The 9,583-nt window shown below is 34.4% G+C and overlaps 1 long non-coding RNA gene across 1 annotated transcript; it reads left to right on the top strand.

The window, feature by feature from the left end:
* Nucleotides 1–2,895: 2,895 nt before the first annotated feature.
* On the top strand, nucleotides 2,896–8,833 carry LOC136238400 (uncharacterized). Its single transcript, XR_010692960.1, has 3 exons — nucleotides 2,896–6,659; nucleotides 6,712–6,751; nucleotides 6,807–8,833. It is a non-coding gene; the product is annotated as an uncharacterized lncRNA (long non-coding RNA).
* Nucleotides 8,834–9,583: the final 750 nt, after the last annotated feature.

Genomic DNA, 9,583 nt, shown 5'->3' with positions numbered 1-9,583 from the left:
TGCGTATAATCCAACTACTAGCTGGACGTTGTATTATTTGATCATCTATGTTGCATCTCGTAACAACTTTTAATACAGAATCACAGTGACACATTTGTATGATTTCATTTAATAGAAACCCCACAGGACATGGTAAAATTTTAATGCGAAATGCATCCCACCTATAGCTAATATAATTTAAATGATTATGTTAAAACAGTTCCTTGCAAATATAGTTTGCAACTTTTACCATTCTTGTCATACTGTATATTAAAGTCTACTTATGTACAAGTGTTTTGAAACAGTTGAAAATGATCCTTTACACTATTACTTTTACATTCTCTGTCATTTTACTGATCAAATCCTTGAACACACCAACAGACAACTTTGACATCAGAAATTTTATCTCTTAACACCAACAACACTAGATCTGGAATTCACTTAAAACTGCGCCATCCTAGGACAATATCCACCACTTATCATCATTTCTATTTCAATCGAATTGTAAGACTTTGGAATCATCTACCTGTTATAAACTTATCTTTACCACCTTATGTCATCAAACAAAAGCTCACAAACATCTATGGGACCATTTTACAGTTAACTTCAACTCTGATCAATCCTGTTCATTTCATTTAAAGCATTAATACAATACAATACAATACAATTTCTTATGTCCATGCCACCGATGCCCAAGACAACCAATCTCCACCAATTTTCTCCCTCTTTAATGACACTGAACTACAAATCAGTAATAAGTACATAGTTACTCTACATAGTTAAGTAATTGTAATGTAGTTAATTATAATTAATGTATAGTGCACCAACACATGAACTTCCAAAATTATTCAACCTGCTCGCCCACTCATTTTTCTAAAATTAGGTATGTTTTACCAGTGTTTTTATACTTTTACGTTGTGTCATACTCATTAGTATACCGTACTTATTATTGTTTATTCTTGTCTGAATTGCTGCAGCATGCATATGCATGTTTATAAACAGTGGTATTTGATAAATTTCATTGCCGAAGCCATAAATTGGTTTTACACAGTTATAAACAGGCTTTACACAGTTATAAACAAAAACTAAATAGAAAATTTTGAATTTGTTCAACATAAGTTATAGTCTAGCCAATCTTCTTCAAGAAAACAATGAGTATTCATAAAAATTTATAAGCATGTGAAACAAGTTTCATGTTCTCAAAAACCTATGAAAATTGGAAAAATAGGTATAACTTCCCTGTAAAAGCAAATTTTCCAAATCTGTTCAACACAAATTCTTTGGCTCAATGAGAGCTTTCATGAACTAGAATTGTTTAGCAAAACTCAGAAGTATGGAGGACTAGTTTTAAAATAGCTAAAAATTACTGATATGTAAATTGCAACGTTTTTGTGGTTGTTACCATAACAACAGCTTTACAAATAAGTAGTAATATTTGAACATAATGATGTGCGAAAAAACAGAATTAAGATATCTGTTATTGATCTGAAATTATTATCAAAACAAAATTTTGGAACTACATGCTTTGGCGCACTATATAGCTGTACATTTCTGGCTGTGGGCACAGGTTACCCACAGACCTTTGATGCAGGTTCTCCTGCTTCAAAAAGCATTATAAATAAATAAATTAGGCCCACTATCAACTGATACCATCACAATAGATTCAGCATTAACTGTGTTGCTGACAATTGTTTACCATCACAATGTTATGAGTTTTTATACCAATACGCAATTTGTTGTGTGAAAATTGTATGTAATTCTTGAAACGAATTACACTGTCAGTTGGCAGTATGATTTCATCACTTAAATTCGGTTAAAAATCAATGGCCCCTTTATAGTATATTTGTTCCTTTCAGTAGGATGACTAGCAGTGCTACTTGTTATCATAGAAAATGTTGTGTTTTGGATTATAATGTTTGTGGTCACCGTGGTAGATTTCCAATTAAAAAAATTATTTAATTCTGTTTGGAACACTAGTTTTGTCTTCATGTTTTGAAAGCTGCTGTATATAACTGAATAATCAGCTAACATGTCTGCTTGTGCATAAATCATTGTGTCTGTTCCATTTATTCTAGCAAAGTGACAGTCAGCCAATGTAATCACATTTCCTATTGGTTTTTTGGAAAAAATTTTAAACAGCCATCTATCATAATATTGCTTCTATCAACTTCAATTGTTTTATTGTTATGAAATTTTGTCCTTTGCATGTCAAGCAATAAATACTTAGTGGTTAATCTATGTTGAATTTTATACGAGAAATGCTTATTTTGATTCTGTAGGAATGTTGCATTATTATACTTTTAAAGGCAGTGTCATAAACATCCACATTGTTCATAATAATTGATTTTCTGTAGTAATATTACTTGTGGTGTGGTTGTGGGTTAGCAACAGTTGACCAGATTTGATGTTACTTAAATTAGAATATCCAATAATGCAAGGCTACACTGTTGGTAGTAGCACTCAAATGTAGAATTTTGGATTACAACATTTGAGCATATCAAAAATAACAAATAATAATTATGCAACAGAAGCAGAAACTGAAGTGGTGTACAACAAACTTGCATGTTACTGTAAATAGCAAATAGAAATAATGCAGCATATTTGCAGTACAATTGTGTAACCATCTTCGCTTCAGTAGAACTTACAAATATCACTGTTTTATTAGCTCTTGACTGTTGAATAAATTTATGATATACACAAAAGTATCATCTACATATCCCTTACCTATTATATAGTGCAAAATATCTATAATGTAACTGTGTGCTTGTGCATGTTGAAAACCATTCAATTCATAAACAAAAATCATGGAATACGTTTTCATGATACAGTCCATACATTTCTTCCCTTCTATTGTTAGTTTGTAATTTGCAGTCTTATTGCTATGAGTTGTACATGTTTACTACATATAGATTTATACAAAACACATTTCAATTCATTAAACATGACATATTGTTGCAGACTTCTCTGTAACTACATGTGTATATAGTTAAACAGTTGTATGTAAAGGAAATAATTGCAAGTTTTCAATGGACACTGTTTTTGTCTGACTTTCTCACAGTCATATTGCACATACATACCTAGAATCATGATTGTATTGCTTGTACACAATCATTAGCAGAACCCTAGTATATACATCATGGCTGCATGTAATGAATTTTGTTGTTTTTGAAATTGTATTCTGGCTGATAGTGCTAAGCAGGAAATAATTTTTCAAAATATTTATAAATTATTATAAATCCTATACACCAAAGATTTACTAAAAGTCTATGGTATAGTTACTGCCTCGAGCAATAAAATACATGGCCAAACATAAGTAACAGCAGATATATAGCAATCTATATAGGACATACACGCATAATTTAGGCCTTAAGCACATCTTATATGTAGAAAACAATTACAAAAAGCGATGAACCACATACCCAATAATTTCTTTGTGCAATGAGCTGATTTTGTCTGCGCCAAATTTAAAATACTTTAATCAACTATGCAGTATAAGGGTTTCCTGTAAAGGGGTTTCTACCACAGAGTGTATTCAGTAGTTTTAATATCAAAATTATTACTCCCAGCTCTATATATATTTACTGGATTTCTTATTGGTCCCCGGCAGGACAACACTTAGGATGATGCTGGTAGATAATAAATGTCTCCTCATTTCAATGTTAAATCAATATTAAGTGCCACCTTACAGTGATGCACACTGGCTGACCTTGTCTCAAGAGCCTGGGTACTCTGCAAATCAATTTAATTTGTATACCGTATAGTTTGCTATAGAAGCAGGTAACACCTGGTCCAATCAAATTGCATTGTTGGTCATGATCAGTAATGAATATTTACGATGATTGTTTTTGAAGTACAGCTGTACTATACAAACTATGGAAGTGTTAGTCACAAAAATTGAAGATGCTACTGATTGAGACTATTTGTTGTTGCTAATAGGGTGATCTTGAAAAGAACAAAAGATGGAAGTATATATTATAGTTAAGTACAGTTCATGTAATGGAATTGTGATTGGTGTGTAGCTACCGTACTTCGCTTTAATTTTGTGCAAAAATTTTTTGTGATAAATTTTCATGTAAAATATTTTTGCATGATTTACGTGAATTACTGCTCTATTAGAGTAGTTCGATCTTTTGTAAAAAAATTTGTGTAAGAAATTTTCATACAAGTTTTTGCATACGAAAATTACTTTACAACGAAAAAAGAGCAAATTACGGTATGGTGGTTCTCCCTAGTTGTTATGCTCAGCACTTTTGTTAAGCTACTTATATCACAGCTCTTACCCTCTATCCTCCACACTCATTTACCTAAGCTAAATTGTTTTATGAAAAGGGTTTAGCTATGCCAATACTTTCTGAACTATGTACATGCATTTGAACCAGACCTATACAGTAAAGGTGACAAAAGGGCTTAGCTAAGTAAAGTGAAACTGGAACATGATCCTTAAAGAAATGACTGTAGGGAATGAGAATCCCTGATGCACATGCATGTACATCAGGTGTTCTCATTGTGGTGGCACCCATACATGCTCCCTGAAATTGACAGTGCAATATACTTATACAGAACTAAAAAGCATTCTCATGAACTCTCTTCTTGTATTGACCAAGGATACAATTAGGGGGAGTGAGTTTGAATGATTCTGATGAATCCCACTATTAATTTAAATCATGTAGTGCTACTAACTTTAAGCTTGTAAAATTTATACTAAACTTGAAGGCAGCCATCCTATACCATCAAAGTGAAAATTAGCTATAGCGCTTATATATCTATAAGCTTCATAAAGTAAATTAAGCCATCTATATATACTTACAGTATAGCTAATTGTAATTTGTTTTTTGTGATCTGTGCATCATACTCTTTTCACAGGTCTGCATAGTAATAATAATATAATTATAGATTACACACAACATATATAGTTCACTGGTTCACTACCTAATGTTGTATTTGGTGTATGCATCTAATCAGGAGAAACTGCATCCTATAGACTGTACATGTCCACTTCAATATCAACTCCTCAGAAGGTTCTGGTTATGCTCTGGCTGTTAACAGTGCAACACCTTCAAGCTGGCACTGCCCAAGGGCAGCTCTAAGATTTTTGGTGACTGCCGGGTGTCTGATTAAGAGGGTGAAGACCAAAAAAAAAATCTGAACATGACTGGTTTCTGGAAACCTCAGAACCCCCCTTAGATCTGCCCCTGCTGCCAATGGCAATTCTAGATACAGGGGGAGGGTCAGAACATAAAAATGTTGTTGGTGTTATTTTTATTTTTGGCTTCATGGTGAAAAATAGTAAAAGGTCTGTTGGTAAAGCCTTAACATGCAGTACACTAATTACATTCGTTATAAGAATTTCAAGTTAGAAATGGCTGGTTTAGCTTGGTGACATCTTCAACACAATGTAATTTGCAGTTATTGTTCTCATCAAAGTTCCTTAGGAAGCGATCCCACAGATATAAAATTTCAAAAAACAAAATGGCATATAAGTCTAGAGTTTATTAGCACAACATTCCACATGCAGAGATGGTAAACAATGAAGATAAAAATTTTGTGATAATAATTATAAATAATTATGTTGCAAGTTAATTAGATGTTGAGGCTGCAAAAGTCTATTGCTGGTACCTGATCTGATATACAGAGTTGAAAAACTGATAACAGTTTTAGTTTGTAATTTATAGCAAACAGTATGTCCTGTAACAAGTACATTAAATGAAGCAGTCTGTAACAGCTAACTAGTACATAGTGTAATAATTCAAATTATGTTTGGCAACACATCATCGATTCTTTCAAAGTTTAAAATGTCTTTCATCAAGTGTGGATGCCAAGCTTGAGTGCAGTAGATTTGATTGATTTATTTATTGTTTATCCTCTAGGTAATCGGCATAAGCTGTTCTTCCTTAACAGAACAACTGCAGTAAGTACATATACAACACACAGAGCAAAACACAAACAAAATATATAAAAACAAACAAACAAAAAATACATATAATAACTACACAACACAGGACACGTAGCTATACAAATTCAACACTCATAATTACTTAGCTAAGTATATAGATTTAGCGCAATTAACAAAGTCAATGTACTAGGAAATGATGCTGTTGAATGGATTGAAGTCCAATAAGCAGAGGCACTACAGCAAAAATATTTCCTAGTTCTGGAGAGCTTAGAATTACAAGTATTCAATAAGTGATTACAGTAAGTCAAGTGGCTACAGGCAGTGGTAGGCAATTTAACCCATCCAGTACCACCATGCAGTTTGTCATGATGAATATTTCAAGCTTAGTATAAGCTTAAATCATAATGTATACACTGATATTACTAGTACTTCCTATCATTTAGGTGAACAAAGAATTGAAAAGCCAGATGTGCACTAAATTTGAGTCTATACATATTAATGGTACCAGGGCGGTACTAAGCGTTTTAGGAGCAACCAATTAACAACATCTGCTTGCTTTAGGAATTTTATGGTTCTTCCCTTTTTCAGGACATGTACCAGTTTATTTTAAGTAAAAGAATATTACTTTTCTATTTTAATTAAATTCATGGCAAATACCCATGGTGTATCATATCATTGAAAACATCTGCAAGCCACAAAATTAAGGAACATCATGCATGAATGTATCCTTTTGGTAGTGGCAGCTTCGGATGTCAAGGGTGATTTGAATCAACTTTTCAGCAACAAGGTATGTGTACAGTTGTTGTTTTACAAGTAAACACTGGTATGTTACCATCCAGGAATTATTCACCTTGTGCAAACATCACTGCTGGAATATAGGTACGGAAATCTACATTACAATAAACCCACATCAATCTGTTGCATATACCCTTAGATGAAGAACAGAAGTGCTTCATGCATGGAGTCTGTTAATTGGTCCACACCTGGTTCTCTGCTTGAAATGGACCGTGCAGATGTTTTTGATGGTGTGATGCACCTATACAATGAACAAGTAATATTAGAGTCCAATGTATGTATGTAAAATTCTCAGATGAAGCTGCAGTGGTGTCCAAAGGAGGAATGTTCGCTGCATTGTGGGACCAGTGTTATATGAAGGCTCTTCTACATTAGTGCTTATGGAATTTGTTACAGCTGGCAGAGTGATTTCAAATGAACATTTAGCACTGGCATAGAATCACTTTTCCTGTCTTAAGTTTTGCTTTGCAAAGACCAGGAACACCAGATAATAATATTTATTGAGGTGTTCATGGAATATCACTGAATCAGGAAAGCTATGCATGGACAGCACTGATAGCACTTCTCAGCACCAGTGCAGTGTTACTAAATCAGCTAGTTTGTATTTTGTCATGATTTGGATGCTGACAACTACCAACCCAATTATCCCTGTTGAAAAATGATTGTCCAAGCAGCAAAATACGAATTTGTCATTAATCCTGCTGCAGTGTCATCACTACTACACTCTGGAGTGGCAAATATTTTGGAAGAAAAAATCTGTTCATGAAATGTATTCATCATATTGCACATTGGAAGCTATAGTCACTCCAGATTGCTCTTCTAGAGTTGGACCCTTGTAGTCAAGCACAAGATGCAGGAATGTGTGTACGATCACTTGGTTGTAATGCTTGGAAACATGCAGTCCATAGAGTTGAGATTATCTTTGTGGTTTGTTACTGGCTGTATGTACCATTTACATAACATCCAAGATCTCTATAATATACAGGGGACTTGCCCACCATCCAATTGCTTATACATCCAATTCTGTATTGGAGTTTTCCATATTTTACAGAAATTACAATGATTTTAATGAAGACTTTAAATTATCCTAAGCTCAAACTCAACCAAAGAGGATCTTTGCTGGAAGATGGTGATTTATTGCATAAGATGTAGAGTTAATTGTCATATCATTTATTGCTCATTTATTTATTAAGACTTTATAGCACAAGTGCTGAAGGTCTGTAGGATACCTGGTCCCACAGCTTGTTTAAAGCTTGTACATAAAGTGTGTTTGAAAAGGTGGAGAAAGGAGAAAAAATCCATGACTGGACCTAGGCAGCCTCAAACCTGCAGCCATCCGATTAACGCTTATAAGACTAGGACTTGTACTAATTATGCCATTGGGCTAGGAAATTAAAACGAGGGCAATATATAGTTTGTTCATAAAGTTCTAACCCATAGTTTTATGATACGCAGCTAATGGATCTACATTCTAGGAATTATATCAGCTTCACTAAATTTTTAAGTTGTTTGAGGAATTGTTATTCCACAGTGGTCTCCATTGTTCACTGCATTTGGTCCATCATGCAGGCTAGGATGCAGGAGCTGGCAAGGGAGGGGCACAAACAGGCTAACTAAGTTAAATTCTCTTGTATTTAGAAGCAGCATAGTATTGTATCACTGCTTGTTTCTATTTTGGCCTTTGTGAAGTCTTAAAAAAGCTGTTTAAAGGCTAGAATGTCTTAAACGCCAGCAACATGTTGGTTGTTAAATGGTTTTGGCAAATTTAGTTAAGTTACTTCAATGTTAGATCAATTGTCATGGCCAACCCTTCAAACTCATCGCAAACTATCCAGATTACAAACATTGCACAAAATACTCTACCAACAGTTATCACTTGTAATTCCTCCATACTATCTACCTACAACACAATCAACAAGACAGTACACACTACGTACCATCCACTACACTACATCTTGCCCAACTCATCTACTACATCATACCAGAATAGCTACTTTTCAAGAACGATGAATGATTGGAACATGCTACCAATAGATATTATTGAAATTGTAGACATTGACATTTTTAGAAATAAACTGCAATTACTGTTGTAATTCTTTTTGGTTAACCTGAGCACACCAGCAAGGATGACTGCTCAGTAATAACACAATAATATTTTAGCATGCACGAAGGTGCTTAATTTGGCAGCTGCTTTGACTTTTGTTTAGGTAAGTTTGCAATAAAATAAAATGGTAGTAGCTAACATATACATATTTCTGTAGGTTATATAAAGATTATTGCCTATGTATTTCAATCAAAAGAAGTAGCTATGGCTCCTCCACAAGGGAAGGGGGGAATTTGCCCCAAGATTTAAGATTAGGTACTGGGCAGTCAGCTCAGCTGGTTTTGCACAGGGGGTGAAAACCCCAAATGGTACAATCAAATACATACATACATACATACATACATACATACAATTTGATAACTAATTACAGCAAATAATCATCCAAGTTTCTTGATTCTATTATATTAATTGGCAACTCATTCTCGGTCAGGTCGAATTTCTTGATCGCTTGACCATAGATTTATAAATCCCAGGTACCTGGGGGCAGCGGCGGAGGAAGTAGTTGATATGAGGGGGGGCTCCGCTGAGCTGACCCAGACATATTTCTATAGTTTGGTAAGGTGAGACCAAAAAAAAGGTCACAACCAACTGACAAGAGCTCTCCACCTCACCAGCTACCATTTCCAGCTGATAAACTACATAAAAATCCTTACATAGCTCGCTACACACTGACTACTTTATTAGAGTGACTGCTCTATTAGAGTATCTCGATCTTTATCACGGTTTTCAGCCCCACTCCAAGAAAGATAATTTCGGTGTGATATCATTCTGAGGGGGGAGCAGACCGAGGGGGGGTTTTAGCCCCCTAGCCC

This window comes from Dysidea avara, chromosome 11 (assembly GCF_963678975.1).
Source record: "Dysidea avara chromosome 11, odDysAvar1.4, whole genome shotgun sequence".
In the NCBI taxonomy this organism is placed as follows: domain Eukaryota; kingdom Metazoa; phylum Porifera; class Demospongiae; order Dictyoceratida; family Dysideidae; genus Dysidea; species Dysidea avara.
Note: the sequence above shows the minus strand (reverse complement) of the source record. Positions and strands in the feature narration are given on the sequence as shown.